Consider the following 16,984-nt stretch of genomic DNA (forward strand, 5'->3'; position numbering starts at 1 on the left):
CGCAACATCATAACTGCCTCTCTGGTGCATTTACCTTTACAGCCGCATTAACGTGTATTAACAAAATGTAAAAGAGTATAATGAAACGACAACGAAGACAGACTCGAAAAAAAAAAATCCAAGACGATACTTCTTACCAATTTCGAAGGTATTAAGATTTGCAACGTACGCTTTTAAGCGATTCTGATCGCTGGACTAGCATTGTGTTGCTGTCTCAGATACATGGAATCAAGGCCATTCCACATTCTTAAGTAAACACTTGCAGCCACCTCCGAAGAGACAGATTCGTTTTCTCAACGGTACTGTTGGTTCTATAGTTACGTGCACAAATTTTCCATGGACACCATAATATGAAGGCTGTGTATGTATGCCAAGGTACAAGCGTATTTGCTATCAGTAGCTATCATTTCACAGACTGAATATGACATATGAAAAAAATTACTAAAGAAGGCGTGTCTGGCAGAAAACACCATGAGGAATGAATAGTAGCCCTAATATGGTAATGTGATGACTGGGTGTTGTGTGATGTCCTTAGGTTAGTTAGGTTTAAGTAGTTCTAAGTTCTAGGGGACTGATGACCATAGCTGTTAAGTCCCATAGTGCTCAGAGCCATTTGATCCTAATATGGTAACGTTTACATTCGAAAAATTAAACCCTGTCAACCGTTCAGGACAGTCCGCTCGTTGACATTACTTGATCTGTTGATGATTGAATCGTCACCCAGAACATTGCCCATTCCTAGTGGAATACTTTACATGCTCAGTTTTACATTACTGGATATTAGTGTTAGTTGCGTTGATAAACAATTAAAACTGCTATAATTAAACGAGACTCCAGGGCTCAATAGGATCCCTGCGAGATTCTATACGGAATATGCAGCTTAGTTAGTTCCAATTTTAACCATGATAATACCGCAGATACAGTGAACAAAAAAACTGTGGCCAATGATTGGAAGATAGCATAGGTCACACTCGTCAACGAGAAGGTAACAGAAGTGATCCATAAAACTAACGTCCCATCTCATTGACTTCCATCGGCTGTAGAATCCTATAACATATTCTGAGGTCAAACACAATGAGGCGTCTCAAACAAAATAGTCTCTTCCGTTCCAACGAGCATGAATTCCGAAAACACCGATCATGCTAATCTTAACGTGCGCTTTTCTCACATGATATCCTGAAGCCATGGATCAAGGCAATGGGCTTATGCAGTATTTATTTGCTTCTGAAATGTGTTTGGCTCGATACCACGTTAACGTGTATTAACAAAAGTACAATTATATATGGTGTCACACAAAATTTGTAACTGGGTTGACCCTTTATGATTACTGACCTGGCAGACAATATTAATAGTAACCTCAAACATTTTTTTGCAAATGATGCTGTTACGTATCATGAAGTACTATCTGGAAAAAGGTGTATAAATATCCGATCAGATCTTGATAAGATATCAAAGTGTTGTAACGATCCGCAGTTTGTACTAAATGCTTAGACATATGAAACTGTACATTTCACAGAAGGCAGGTAAGTACGAGGGGACTTCAAAAAGTAAGTTGCGCATTATGATGGCAGCCCAAGTAACTTTAATTGAATGCTGCACTGCAATTCGAAGTAACACAGGTACATAGCATTGGTTATCAATGTAGTTACCAAGTCTCTGTAAACAAACAGCCGGAACAAGGACTGATGATATTTTAGCAAATATTGGGAATTCGATATCTCGACATTTAATAATTTATTTGTCGGCTCTCGATTGTCGTAAAAAATATAGATATGTATATATGCCGAAGAAAGATATAGACGTAACTGGCTATAAAAATATCGGCTACACATTGTAAATACACTGCCTGTCTTAGAGTTGTATATTTATGCATTGATTCATTCTTAGATATTCTGTAAATAAACAATTTAACAGTCTGCCTATCCCCTCAAAGCAAGATCTGAAAGGAAAACGATATACGTTTACGCTTGGCGATAACCGCTTTGCTACCAATTGTAACTGCATGTAAGTAGCACAATAAAAGGTGTCTGATAGGTCCATCGTTCGGTTTCGTCACATACCGTATTTATCCGGAAAACTTCATGTCGACTTCCCTGTCTTTTCATTTCTGCAAACGCCAGCGACCTATCATGTGTAGTGTCAAAACAGCGTGGTGAAGCTAAATATGGCATTTTCTGTTGGCACCGCCGAGCACCGATTACGTCAGCATTTCCGCTCACACGTCTCCGCCCCCCCGCAACGACCGATCTCGTCATTTAGATTTTTGTTCATCATTTTGAGCAACTACATTTGAAGAATGTCGATGTGCAGAAATAGCACACTAGTCGTTCTTCACATCAGAATTCTTGTTACTACTTACTCACCGCCATTCCTCAGGGCAATCGGAGTTCTGCCTTTGCGTCACATCTTCTTGCTTCACAATGTCAACGAGAAACATTGGATATGATGAAAGCCCAAAAAGTAGTAAGACTCCTTCACATAGTGAAAGTAAAATTATGTCCTACTACAAATTCAAAAGAACCACTTCAAATTTTTTTCCGAAAATTGGGTAAAAATTATATTATAAAATAAAAATATCAGCATTCAGTATTGCCGTTTTGATATCGATATACGGGGGGAAAATATACCGCCGATATATGTTGAAACGGTCCTGTAGCCAGCTTTCATTAGTCCGGCAGCCCATTTGAACTAGTATTTCTCTTTCCTTCCTTGTTTCTCTTTTCCCATAATTATCACAGTGGTGTGATTGAATGAACGTGGTTGTGTGTCACGTTGCTAGACGGTGGCGTAGTCTGCTGCAGAAAGTCTGCGATAGTCGTACAGATTCAGCAGCAGTGGTACAGAATAGCCAACTCTCGTAGTGGTCAAGTTGGCAAAGAGGTTTTCGCTACTTGTGAGAAATCCACCTGCGTTAGGTTGGTGGCAGAAATGGCATCTTTGGGTTTTCCGGGCCACGCGGAGCGTGGAAGAGGCTGGAGAAGCGGGAGGCAGTCTGCCGCCGTTACGGGAACCGTCCACAGCGGTGCTCCAGTCGAAGAAGGGTGAGTTAGACTGACCGCGTGGCGCGCTGTTACTTGGCGAGGGGAGAGCTGTTAGCTTTTGGTCTCGCTTTTCAAATCTGGAAGATTGCTTTGCCTTGTCGCAGCAAGGAATGCAAAACTTTGGCAGATGTTTCATTTAGTAAATTTCTATAGCAGACTTGGATCCACCGGAAGAGCGACACACAAAGGTGTCGATAAGAAGTGAGCACTCGCTTCTGTATGAATGTCTGTTTCCCTTCAGCTGTGCCTGCATAAGCTTTCACCTTTCTAAATATTTAGAGCTTTGCCTTCTCGTAAATTTTCCTTGCTTTATGTGTCTTTCGTCCGTGGGCAGCCAACCACGTGGTAGAACATTATAGTTGTTGGGCTACCGGCATCACTAACTGTCCGATCGCATGTTTGTTTTAGATAATGTTAACATGATTGTGTGATGTGATATTCTTGGAATTTGGCACTATACCTAGAAGTTGTCTCCACAAACCACGTGTTATCAGGAATCGTGTACATGCCTCACATCCTTATCTTAGGAATAAATGATTTTATCTACAATTTTCTCTTGTGTTCCGACATTACGTTTTTGCACCTAAGCCACTCACCTCGTAGCTTTCCCGTTAGCACATACAATGCGTTTCCTTACGCACAGGTCCAGTGATTAGTTTCCCTTTATTTTAAGACAAATGCCTTAGATTAAGTCTTATTTTCAGGTGTGTTGTTGGGAGCTGATCTTCTGCACAGTGTTCATGCATTTTCTATTTTATTTTAAATGTTTGATTGTCGTGAACAGTGCACAGGGAATACTATTAATTACATCGTATCCCCTATGAGCGACATCACAACGTACGCATTTTTGTGAGTTTTTGGTCTGTGATCAAATTAATTTACTTTCCGACTCGACCAAACCTTTGATTAGTTGTATGGTTAGAGTCGGTGGCGACCCTAATCTTCTCACGTTAATTTCATAAGCAATAAGTATTTCCATTCCCAAAAATAACGTAATAACCCGTAGTAACAGGTTAGTTACAATGTCACCGTTTCGTGGAAAAAATATCTATATATCGCTGTTTTATTAACAGCTCTAGTCGGAACGTCTTACCCACAATTCAGTTCCTCGGAGATAGAAAACCGCTCCTTGATCACGGAGCCATTCGAGAACCGCTGTGTGCTGGCCGGGGTGGCCGAGCGGTTCTAGGAGCTACAGTCTGGAACGGCGCGACCGCTACGGTCGCTGGTTCGAATCCTGCCTCGGGCATGGATGTGTGTGATGTCCTTAGGTTAGTTAGGTTTAAGTAGTTCTAAGTTCTAAGGGACTGATGACCTCAGCTGTTAAGTTCTGTAGTGCTCAGAGCCATTAGATGACAATGCGCCATGTTACCGGGCGATTATTCATCGCAATTGGTTTAAAGAACACTGCACAATTCGAGAGAATGATTTGGCCATCCAGATCGCCCGACATGAGTCCCATCGAACATTTGAGAGATCAGATAGAGTAACGCTTTCGCAATTATTGACGGCTATAGAGGCTGCATGGCTCATTATTTCTGCAGGGGATTTTCAACAACTTAAGCCCATGTTACGTCGAGTAGCTGCACTGCGTTGGGCAAGAAGAGGTACGACACGATGTTAGGAGGTATCTCATGACTTGTGTTAAGTAAGTGTAAATGTACAACACCGAGGCAGCTGTTGCAAGAATTACTCCAGACACACTGATGAACGTTTGAGAGGAATTCGTCCATCGACTCGATGTGTTCCGTCTGACGACTGGTGCTCACATTGAACTCTTGTGAGAAAACTGTTTTAGCTGCTCTTTCATTTGGCGTATTATTTTATAACTATAATTTTAATGTATTAAATGCTGCAAAGCCTTAAAACCTCTATATTCGTTTTGAAATACCCGACGTACGAGGGTTATCCCAAAAGTAAGGTCTTTTTTCTTATAAGTACATACCTGTTTATTTCTATAATAGTTTACATCAGTTTACAGCTTGAACATTTAGCTATTTTTCGACATAATCACCATTTCTGTCGATGCATTTTTGTAGACGCTGTGGCAGTTTTTGTAAGCCCATGTCATACCTGCTCGCCGCCATGCTGTTCAGAAAGTTATGAACCTCTTCTTTCACCTCGTCGTCGGAGCTGAATCGCTGGGACCACAATTAACGCTCACAGGTATTGTGAGACTGAAAAAACTCAAACGGACAATTCAGAACCGGAGAAGAGGAATGCTGAGCAAGGGCGTACACATTCTTCATGACAACGCTCGCCCACATATCGCTCGGCAAACCGTTGCTCTCCTGCATCAGTTTCAGTGGAACATAATCACCCACCCGCCCTATTGTCCTGACTTGGTTCCCAGTGATTATCACCTTTCCCTAGGTTAAAAGAATATTTGGCCGGAAAGCGATTCAGCTCCGACGACGAGGTGAAAGAACAGCATGGCGGCGAGCTGGTATGACATGGGTATACAAAAACTGCCACAGCGTCTACAAAAATGTATCGACAGAAATGGTAATTATGTCGAAAAATAGTAGAAATAAACAGGTCTATGTACTTATAAAAAGAAATAGGAGACCTTACTTTTGGGATTACCCTTGTATGTTGCATATTAGGTGGAAGAGGTCTGTCATTATAGGTTTTACCAAGGATCTCAATAATTCTGAGGGATTGTGGTCTACAAGTGCGATTCATTGCATAGCCACGCAGCACGGCGCGGGAGTGTGGGACAACTGTAGGTCATCTTTGGATGGCGGTAGGTACGGCTGTTCCCCTTCCCTTCGCCTCCCCTCCCCTCCCCACCCCTCTTACGCTAACGTTGCAACATTCCGCCGCCCCTCCACTCCCGGACAGCTCCACAGCTGGCTTTATATTGCTGCGGACAGTTGACTAGTCGAGCGCTGCAGTTTCAGGCCACAGCAGAAGCAAGGAGCACCTAAGTCGCCCGGCACAAGCAGGTAAGTGTCTTACTAGTCTTTGACATCATTATAGTTAATCACAATAACGGCTTCGGAAACTTGACGTTCTTGTTAACCACCTACGCATCTCACGGCGACTCATTGCACAAACGTTGTAACGCTGTCAAAATGCAAAATGTTTTACCCTACAGTCGCTATCGTAATCGTAGGAGGGAACACATTACAGTCAAATCAAGCGAGTGCATGATTGCTTTGTAACTGAAATTCGATCGTGATCAATATTTCGTTTGTTGCGGCTCCAGCTTACATATGAAGTATTATACTTATGTGCTAACTGGAAATATGTGCGTTGCCGTACATAACGTATATTGTGGTCGTACTTAGCGGTGGTAGACCATTAGTTCAAATGCAGTCCATAAGTTTCACATGCAATGCATTCTTTGCTGTTGACTGCCTCTGTTTACGTAATTTCCGTTTTCATCTAACCCATTCGGAAGCTTATCACTTCGCATGCACTCGTAGCTGACGTTACACTGTCAATGGTGGCTGCGTTAAACGACCTACACGTATATTCCATTAACTAAACTAGAATTGTATACAAAATTTGAAACAACGTACTGAATAACTTTTCACTTCCCTGTAAACAAATACTAGGCTCTACGATATTCATACGTTGTTTCTAACTGCTCAGCAAAAGCAAGCAATGTAATATGTAAAATATACTTGGCTGAGCACAAGGGTAACAGCACCGAGATAAGCCTACAGGCAAAAATACAGACTTAAGACTACTCAATGTAGTAGAGAATTACATCGCTGTGCACAGACCACAGATAAAATCGTATATGCAACAATGAAAATGTTCGTCTGCTTTTTTTCGTGGTACACTTTCTACACTAAAATGCAAAATGATCCCACTGGACACACACTATTTGTCTGTATTGAAAGTTTGTTCTGAAATTCTATAAAAAAAATTTGTACATAACGTCAAAGCCTTGCGTTAGGGGCGGACTATTACATACCTCAAACGATTTTTAAGAATTTTTAACACCGTGCAGCCTTGTCAGCATCTGTGATACATGAACATGTAACACGTCAACATCAGCTGCAAATAGAAACCATACTTTACTCAGGTTTCAGCCAAAATAATTTGACCTTCTTCACAAGCGAGTGAGACTGAACTACTGCATGCCACAGTTTGTCCATGTCAAGTCATCATCATCAGTTATCTGCTATATTAGCAGGTCCTTTGCCTCTCCATTTTCTGCGATCCATTGCTTCCTTCTTAAGGCTGCTCTATGTTGTACCGTCAATCATGTCATCCAGTATCTGGAATCTCTTCCTTCCTCGCTTCCTTTTCTCTTCTACATAACCTTCTAAAACTGTTTTTATCAGTCCGTCATTCTTTTTAATATATGCCCAATTCAATTTCTTTTTCTTCTCTTTATTACATCTAGTAACTCTTTTCTCTCCCACTCTTTGCAATACCTCTTCATTTTTTTACTCTGTCTATCCAACTTGTTCTTTCCAGCCTCCGCCATCTCCAGATCTCAAGTCTCCAGCCTTTCTGTCTTTCTTCTTCATAGTCCATGTTTCAGCGCCATATAGAACAACACTCCACACAAGACATTTTATGAGTCTCTTCCTGAGTTCTCTGTCCAGACTGCTGCAGAAAAATCTCCTTTTCTTATAAATCGCCCCTTTTGCCATTGCTATCCTTGTTTTAATTTCTGTGGTGCACTTCCAGTCGGTGTCTATCCTGCTTCCAAGATACTTAAAATTTTGCTCCTGTTCTAGTATTTCTCCATTCAGCATAATTATTTCCTTATTTCCTCCTAGTGCCAATACTTTTGTTTTATTTGTGTTAATTTTCATTCCACATTTTTTTCCGTTAGTTTCAATGGTGTCCACCAAATCCTGTAATTCTTTTTCCCCTGTAGCTAGAAGGACCATGTCATCAGCAAACCTCAAACGCCCTACTCTTCTTCCTCCAATTTCTACACCTTTGTCATCTAATGAGCATTGGTCAATCATATTTTCCAAGTAGAGGTTGAAAAGAGTAGGTGATAGACAGCATCCTTTTCTTACTCCTTTTCCTAGTCCGATCCAGTTTGTCCTTTCTCCTCTCACTTTGATTGAAACTTCTTGATTAAGATATGAGTTTAAAAGTCTTCTGGTTTTCCAGTCCACTCTTTTCCCCTCATTATAGTCGCCAGCTTGTCCCAAACCACATTGTCATGTATAAGACTGTATCACCGTAATAACTAGTCATAATCTACATTACTTGGGCTGAAGAGAAACAGCAGGCCCCACTGCGCGGACGAGCTGCAGCTCTCGCGGCCTATCGACCTCGTCCGCGTAGTGGGGCCTGCTCTTTTTCTTCAGCCCAAGTAATGTAGATTATGACTAGTTATTACGGTGCTACAGTCTTACACTTGACATGGCCAAACTTTGGCATGCAGTAGTTTAGTGTCTCTCGCTTCTGAAGAAGGCCAAACTATTTTGGCTGAAACCTGGGTAAAGTTTGGTTTCTATTTGCAACTGAGGCTGGCGTGTTACATGTTCAAACGATTTTCATCCCAAGAAGGTATGATTTGATTCTGTGTGGGTGAAGGCTGTTGGCTTCATTTTGTATGATGGATAAAATTAGAGTTATTGCGAGATTTAATGTTCTGTAGACGATATGAGACGGGACGCAAACTAGGACTGCACGACGCTGGCTTATAAAAGTATAGCTACAGTTAAGTTAGGGATTGATTAAATGCTGCACTGATGTGATCAGTAATTACGTTCGTATTGTTAGACTTTCGGTTGTTAATCATACTGAAACCCTCGTTTTAGTTATTGACATTTCCTTATTAAAGCTGCTACGGGTTATTCCCGAAGTACCAGGTGATCGTGCTTGTTGGTTCGTACGGAAAAACTACTCGGTTTTTTTTGTAAAAAAACTGTTAGTAATGAAGTCCCTATTTTTAGTATGCCGGTTTTATAGGTTTTATCATATTTGCTAGTTGTCAACTATGTCAAGTTCAGTAAGCTAGATATATAGTTGACCACGGACTGCATAGACATGTACTCGGAAGAAAAATTCCTAGTGGGAGGGAAACCTCCATGATACACTGTTTCTGTAAAGAAATTTCGAAAGAAACAGATTACTGCGTAATAGGTGTAAAACAAAGCGTTGTACCATAAATGGAGATGCTGAGTGAAGCGCATTTGGCTGTGAAGAGAGCAGTGCGTGATGCCTTCAGGGACTACCGTACCAGAATATTGTCAACTGATTCTACAAAATACAAAGGAGTTCTCATAGTAAAGGCTGTTATTGGCACCAAAGTTAGTGTCCAATCCCTAGCGAATAAGACAGGAGCTGAAATTGAGGGTAGCAAAGCAAAAGCTGAAATGCTTAACTCAGTTTTAAAACGTTCCTTTACAAAGGAAAGCCCAGGAGGATTGCGCCAATGTAATCCTCGTACCACTGAAAAGATGAATGAAATAAGTACGTGACAGTGGTGGTCAGAAACAGCTCAAATCGTTAAAATTGAACAAAGCTGCAGGGCCTCACGGAATCTGCCAGATTCCACTGAATTTGCGGCTGAGTTAGCCCCTCTTCTAACTAAAATCTATCGTAGATCCCTGTAACAGGAAAAAGTGCTCAGTTCTTGGAAAAGGAACAGGTCGCACAGCGCTAAAAAAAGGCTAGTGGAATGATCCACAACTACTGTAAAATATCCTTGACATATATTTATTGTAGAATCTTAGAACATATTCTGAGCTCAAACATAATGAGGTACTTTGAACAGAATGACCTAAATGCCGACCAGCAAGGATTTCGCAAACCTCGATCATGTGAAACCCAACTCGCACTTTTCTCAACTGACATACTGCAAGATTTGGATCAAGGCAATCAGGTTGACAATGTATTTCTTGATTTCCTAAAAGCATTTGACTAGGTACCAAACCTACGCTTATCAAAAGCACGATCATATGGGGCATGAAGTGAAATTTGTTACTTGATCGAGAACTTTTTGACAGGGAGGGTTCAACATGTTATCTTGGATGGAGGATCGTCAGATGTACAAGTAACTTCGGGTGTCTTGCTGTTCATATTGTATCTTAATGACCCTGCAGACAATATTAATGGTAAAATCACATTTCTTTCAGATTATGCGTTTATCTATAACGAAGTACTATCCGAAAGCAGCTGCACAAATAGATTTTACGATTTCAAAGTGATGCAGAGATGGGGAGCTTGCTTTAAATGTTCAGATACGCAAAATTTTGCACTTCCCAAAAAGAAAACAACTTAATGTCCTGTGACTATAGTATCCATGAGTCAGTGTTGGAATCAACCAACTCATACAAATACCTGGTTGTAATGCTTTGTAGGGATATGAAATGGAATGAACACTTCGATTCAGGAATGAGTAAAGCAGGTGGTCAACTTCGGTTTACCGTTAGAATGCTGGGGAAATGGAATCAATCTACAAAGAAGATTGATTACAAGTCACTCGTGTGGTCTGTTGTAGAATATTGCTAACATATAGTACTAACAAGGGATATTGAACGTATGGAGAGAAGGGCAACACGAATGGTCACAGGTTTGTTTAATCCGTGGGAGATACTGAATTGGGAGACTTCTCAAGAGGGACGTAAATTATCCGGAGACAGTCTCTTTAAATGATTACTCTAGGAATATACAACCATCCACCTACATTTGGCCACCTGTTAAAATGTAAATGTCGTGTGGCTAGGGCCTCCCGTTGGGTAGACCGTTCGCCAAGTGCAAGTCGTTCGATTTGACGCCACTTCGGCGACTTGCGTGTCGATGGGGATGAAATGACGATTAGGACAACACAACACCCAGTCCCTGATCGGAGAAAATTTCCGACCCAGCCAGGAATCGAACCCTTCGGATTGACATTGTCACGCTGACCACTCAGCTACAGGGGGCGGACGGCCAGCTGGTGATCGTAAGGATAAGATTAGAATAACTACTGGACGCCTTTAATCATTATTCTCGCGCTCTATACGTGAATGGAACTGGAAGAAACCCTAACAACTGGTACAATGGAACGCACCCTCGGCCAGGCACCTCTCGGTGGTTTGCAGAGTATAGATGTAGAATATGAAATACATACATTCCCTGTATATGACGGTAGTGTCTGTTCCCGAAAGAACAGTTACCGTTGATGACCAAACAGCTTTGCTAGAAATGAAATAAGTGGACACCCTAGCTTCAAACAGGCGTTGATATACTTCATTGGGGACATGTTGAAAATGTGTGCCCCAACCAGGACTCGAACCCGGCATTTCCTGCTTACATGACATACGCTCTATCCATCTGAGCCACCGAGGGCGCAGAGGATAGTGCGCCTGCAGGGACATACCCTTGCACGCTCCCCGTGAGACCCATTCCCAACATGTCCACACCACACGCACACGCTATGCCCGAACTCGTACGGGACTTGGTAGGTTAATCTGCCACGAGTAGTGAGTATGATGGGCAAACATCTATTAGGCGCTCTACGAATGTAGTGGTGTGGACATGTTGGGAATGTGGTCTCACGGGGAGCGTGCAAAGGGATAAGTCCCTGCAGGCGCACTATCCTCTGTGCCTTCGGTGGCTCAGATGGATAGAGCGTCTGCTATGTAAGCGGGAGATCCCGGGTTCGAGTGCCGGTCGGGGCACACATTTTCAACATGTCCCCAATGAAGTATATCAACGCCTGTTTGCAGCTAGGGTGTCCATGTATCATTTCATAAATATTTTCCGGTAAACATACAGGCTGTCGTCGAGAAATTGGCTGACGGCCGGTTTCCTGTGGTGATCGGGAACATAAAGAGGAAAATGTTTTCTCGTATTTCAGTGCTCAAAACTCGCGGAAGTTGGTTTACAGCACTATCGAGACATGTGTTCGTAACAGGGATGGGTGGGGTGAAACTTACTTGAAACACTCTCATACTGCATACAAGCGTCCAGAGCAGTGGCGTGGCGATGCTGAAGTAAGTTTTCGGCGGCTTCTCATTATCCTCCATAAATAAGTGTGCAGAATATTTGTATAGGATCAACACGCTTGTCAGTGGTCTTTAACATAAAACTAACGATCGAAACTAACTCTAAGATTTATTAAAATCAGTTTTCAGTGAGTCGAATTTTTTCTGATGAAAAAAAAAGGAAAACAGTGTAGGGATATAGCGAACAATACTATAGCCCCCCCCCCTCTCCCCCGCTCCCCGCCTTAGACTCCCTCAAAACCAGGACTAATCAGGGAACCCGAACGTATGGCAGCCCTGCTACAGTGTCCAAGCTTGTCAAAACTATTCTTTATTTTTATTAGGGATGGTGTTTGGTGTTACCTTCAAATATTAGAAATTTTCGAGTCCTGGGAATATTCCTGTTTGGATAAGATTCTGCACAGCCGAAGTAGCAGCATACTAGGAGCCGCCAGGTTCTCATTGGTGTACGCCTCTATCTGGCAAATGCCAGTCACTGGTCGAAGCAAAATTCTCTGCACATCACCAAGATGAGGTAGAGAAATTTAAACATTTGCAAGTGCTATATTCACATCAAATGCAGCTCCAGAGCAAAAGAGCTTATGTAAGATTCAAATTACAGGGTGTCCGAAAAGTCTTGCCCTGATAGCATAAATTGATAACTCAGGCTAGATACAAATATGAAACTGGTGTCTAATTGTTTACAAACTTTCAGTTTTTTTTCACACATCAGTAAACTTCCACATGAGCACCCTTGGTAGCACGTAGCACATCTAGGCGATATTCAGATTCCGGCCACACATTAGCCAACATCACTGGAGGGATCGATTCAACGACTGTGGTTATCCTTTGCCGCAGGGTTTTAAGATCTGGCACACGTGTTCGGTAGACCTCGTCCTTGACATAACCCCATAAAAAGAACCAAAGAACCGTTGGCCCATCACGACCAGTCCATCGCCCAGGAAAGGTTCTATCGCGAGACACATCGGGGTGATACTGAAGCAGCTGAGGTACAGCAGAGGGTGGGCTTACTGGTAGTTCGGAGCTCCAACGTCAGGCGCCTAATGGGGCCCCTTAGGGATATGGCAGCAAGAGGGGAAGAAAACCAATGTGCACTCAGTGTGCATACCGGGGGGAGTCATTCCAGATGTGGAAAGGGTCCTTCCGGATGCCAGGAAGGGTACAGGGTGCACCCATCTGCAGGTGGTCGCTCATGTCGGCACCAATGATGTGTGTCGCTATGGATCGGAGGAAATCCTCTCAGGCTTCCGGCGGCTATCTGATTTGGTGAAGACTGCCAGTCTCGCTAGCGGGATGAAAGCAGAGCTCACCATCTGCAGCATCGTCGACAGGACTGACTGCGGACCTTTGGTACAGAGCCGAGTGGAGGGTCTGAATCAGAGGCTGAGACGGTTCTGCGACTGTATGGGCTGCAGATTCCTCGACTTGCGCCATAGGGTGGTGGGGTTTCGGGTTCCGCTGGATAGGTCAGGAGTCCACTACACGCAACAATCGGCTACACGGGTAGCAGGGGTTGTGTGGCGTGGGCTGGGCGGTTTTTTAGGTTAGATGGCCTTGGGCAAGTACAGAAAGGGCAACAGCCTCAACGGGTGCGGGGCAAAGACACGACATGCGGGGACCAAGCAGCAATCGGTATTGTAATTGTAAACTGTCGAAGCTGCGTTGGTAAAGTACTGAAACTTCAAGCGCTGATAGAAAGCACCGAAGCTGAAATCGTTATAGGTACAGAAAGCTGGCTGAAGCCAGAGATAAATTCTGCCGAAATTTTTACAAAGGTACAGACGGTGTTCAGAAAGGATAGATTGCATGCAACCGGTGGTGGAGTGTTCGTCGCTGTTAGTAGTAGTTTATCCTGTAGTGAAGTAGAAGCGGATAGTTCCTGTGAATTATTATGGGTGGAGGTTACACTCAACAACCGAGCTAGGTTAATAATTGGCTCCTTTTACCGACCTCCCGACTCAGTAGCATTAGTGGCAGAACAACTGAGAGAAAATTTGGAATACATTTCACATAAATTTTCTCAGCATATTATAGTCTTAGGTGGAGATTTCAATTTACCAGATATAGACTGGGACACTCAGATGTTTAGGACGGGTGGTAGGGACAGAGCATCGAGTGACATTATACTGAGTGCACTATCCGAAAATTACCTCGAGCAATTAAACAGAGAACCGACTCGTGGAGATAACATCTTGGACCTACTGATAACAAACAGACCCGAACTTTTCGACTCTGTATGTGCAGAACAGGGAATCACTGATCATAAGGCCGTTGCAGCATCACTGAATATGGAAGTTAATAGGAATATAAAAAAAGGAGGAAGGTTCATCTGTTTAGCAAGAGTAATAGAAGGCAGATTTCAGACTACGTAACAGATCAAAACGAAAATTTCTGTTCCGACACTGACAATGTTGAGTGTTTATGGAAAAAGTTCAAGGCAATCGTAATATGCGTTTTAGACAGGTACGTGCCGAGTAAAACTGTGAGGGACGGGAAAAACCCACAGTGGTACAACAACAAAGTTAGGAAACTACTGCGAAAGCAAAGAGTTTAAACGCAGCCAAAACCTCTCAGACAAACAGAAGCTAAACGATGTCAGTTAGCGTAAGGAGGGCTATGCGTGAAGCGTTCAGTGAATTCGAAAGTAAAATTCTATGTACCGACTTGACAGAAAATACTAGGAAGTTCTGGTCTTACGTTAAATCAGTAAGTGGCTCGAAACAGCATATCCACACTCCGGGATGATGATGGCATTGAAACAGAGGATGACATGCGTAAAGCTGAAATACTGAACACCTTTTTCCAAAGCTGTTTCACAGAGGAAGACCGCACTGCAGTTCCTTCTCTAAATCCTCGCACAAATGAAAAAATGGCTGACATTGAAATAAGTGTCCAAGGAATAGAAAAGCAACTGGAATCACTCAACAGAGGAAAGTCCACTGGACCTGACGGGATACCAATTCGATTCTACACAGAGTACGCGAAAGAACTTGCCCCTTCTAACAGCCGTGTACCGCAAGTCTCTAGAGGAACGGAAGGTTCCAAATGATTGGAAAAGAGCACAGGTAGTCCCAGTCTTCAAGAAGGGTCGTCGAGCAGATGAGCAAAACTATAGACCTATATCTCTGACGTCGATCTGTTGCAGAATTTTAGAACATGTTTTTTGCTCGCGTATCATGTTTTTGGAAACCCAGAATCTACTATGTAGGAATCAACATGGATTCCGGAAACAACGATCGTGTGAGACCCAACTCGCTTTATTTGCTCATGAGACCCAGAAAATATTAGATACAGGCTCCCAGGTAGATCTATTTTTCTTGACTTCCGGAAGGCGTTCGATACAGTTCCGCACTGTCGCCTGATAAACAAAGTAAGAGCCTACGGAATATCAGACCAGCTGTGTGGCTGAATTGAAGAGTTTTTAGCAAACAGAACACAGCATGTTGTTATCAATGGAGAGACGTCTACAGACGTTAAAGTAAGCTCTGGCGTGCCACAGGGGAGTGTAATGGGACCATTGCTTGTCACAATATATATAAATGACCTAGTAGATAGTGTCGGAAGTTCCATGCGGCTTTTCGCGGATGATGCTGTAGTATACAGAGAAGTTGCAGCATTAGAAAATTGTAGCGAAATGCAGGAAGATCTGCAGCGGATAGGCACTTGGTGCAGGGAGTGGCAACTGACCCTTAACATAGACAAATGTAATGTATTACGAATACATAGAAAGAAGGATCCTTTATTGTATGATAATATGATAGCGGAACAAACACCGGTAGCAGTTACTTCTGTAAAATATCTGGGAGTATGCGTGCGGAACGATTTGAAGTGGAATGATCATATAAAATTGTTGGTAAGGCGGGCACCAGGTTGAGATTCATTGGGAGAGTGCTTAGAAAATGTAGTCCATCAACAAAGGAGGTGGCTTACAAAACACTCGTTCGACCTATACTTGAGTATTGCTCATCAGTGTGGGATCCGTACCAGATCGGGTTGACGGAAGAGATAGAGAAGATCCAAAGAAGAGCGGCGCGTTTCGTCACAGGGTTATTTGGTAACCGTGATACCGTTACGGATTTGTTTAACAAACTCAAGTGGCAGACTCTGCAAGAGAGGCGCTCTGCATCGCGGTGTAGCTTGCTGTCCAGGTTTAGAGAGGGTGCGTTTCTGGATGAGGTATCGAATATATTGCTTCCCCCTACTTATACCTCCCGAGAAGATCACGAATGTAAAATCTGAGAGATTAGAGCGCGCCCGGAGGCTCTGACAGTCGTTCTTCCCGCGAACCGTACGTGATTGGAACAGGAAAGGGAGGTAATGACAGTGGCACGTAAAGTGCCCTCCGCCACACACCGTTGGGTGGCTTGCGGAGTATAAATCTAGATGTAGACAGCAAACAGTTGCAACATGTCCAGATACACTGCAGATGTGATGGTAGCCTCAGCGAAGAACGGTCCGATAATTCGATCGTGCAATAGCGCACTAAACATTCACCTTTGGACTGCCTCTGGTGCACTCCATGACCTCGCCAGGGGGTTGTGACCCCCAAATGCGCACATTATGGCGATTCACTACTCCACTGACAAAAAAGGTCGCTTCGTCGGAAAAGGCAATTCGTGTGAGAACCATCATCGTCCTCAATACGTGGTAGCATTTCGACCGCAAAGTCATATCGACGTGTACTGTCATTGGGCAACAAGGATTTGCACTTTATATGCACGAAACAATAAACGTTTGTGTAAAATATCATTGAGAGAGCTTTTTGGCATCTGTAATTCACGTGAGGCCCTGCGCACAGATTTCTTCGGACTTCGCAGAAAAGACTGCCTTACAGCTTCCACCCTGTCTGCTGAGGTTCTTGGTCGACCAGACCTCACAAGGTCAGCAACCGATCCTGTGTTCTTCAACTTCTCATACCAGGCTTTAATGCTGTTGACATCAGGTGGATTCCTTCCAGATGTTGTCTGGAAGTGTCTCTGCACTGTGGTTGGTGATCGTGTCTCATGGTACCACAGGACACAC

At 43.1% G+C, this 16,984-nt stretch overlaps 1 protein-coding gene across 1 annotated transcript in view; it reads left to right on the forward strand.

Annotated features, from left to right (window-relative positions):
• Nucleotides 1-5,856: 5,856 nt before the first annotated feature.
• Nucleotides 5,857-16,984, forward strand: part of LOC124775558 (glutathione S-transferase-like) — a 28,752-nt gene continuing 17,624 nt past the window's right edge. Inside the window, exon 1 of the mRNA XM_047250388.1 lies at nucleotides 5,857-5,989. The gene's annotated coding sequence lies outside the window, so the exon portion shown is untranslated. The remainder of the gene's footprint in view (nucleotides 5,990-16,984) is intronic.

The sequence above is a fragment of the Schistocerca piceifrons genome, chromosome 2 (genome assembly GCF_021461385.2).
Source record: "Schistocerca piceifrons isolate TAMUIC-IGC-003096 chromosome 2, iqSchPice1.1, whole genome shotgun sequence".
Classification (NCBI taxonomy): domain Eukaryota; kingdom Metazoa; phylum Arthropoda; class Insecta; order Orthoptera; family Acrididae; genus Schistocerca; species Schistocerca piceifrons.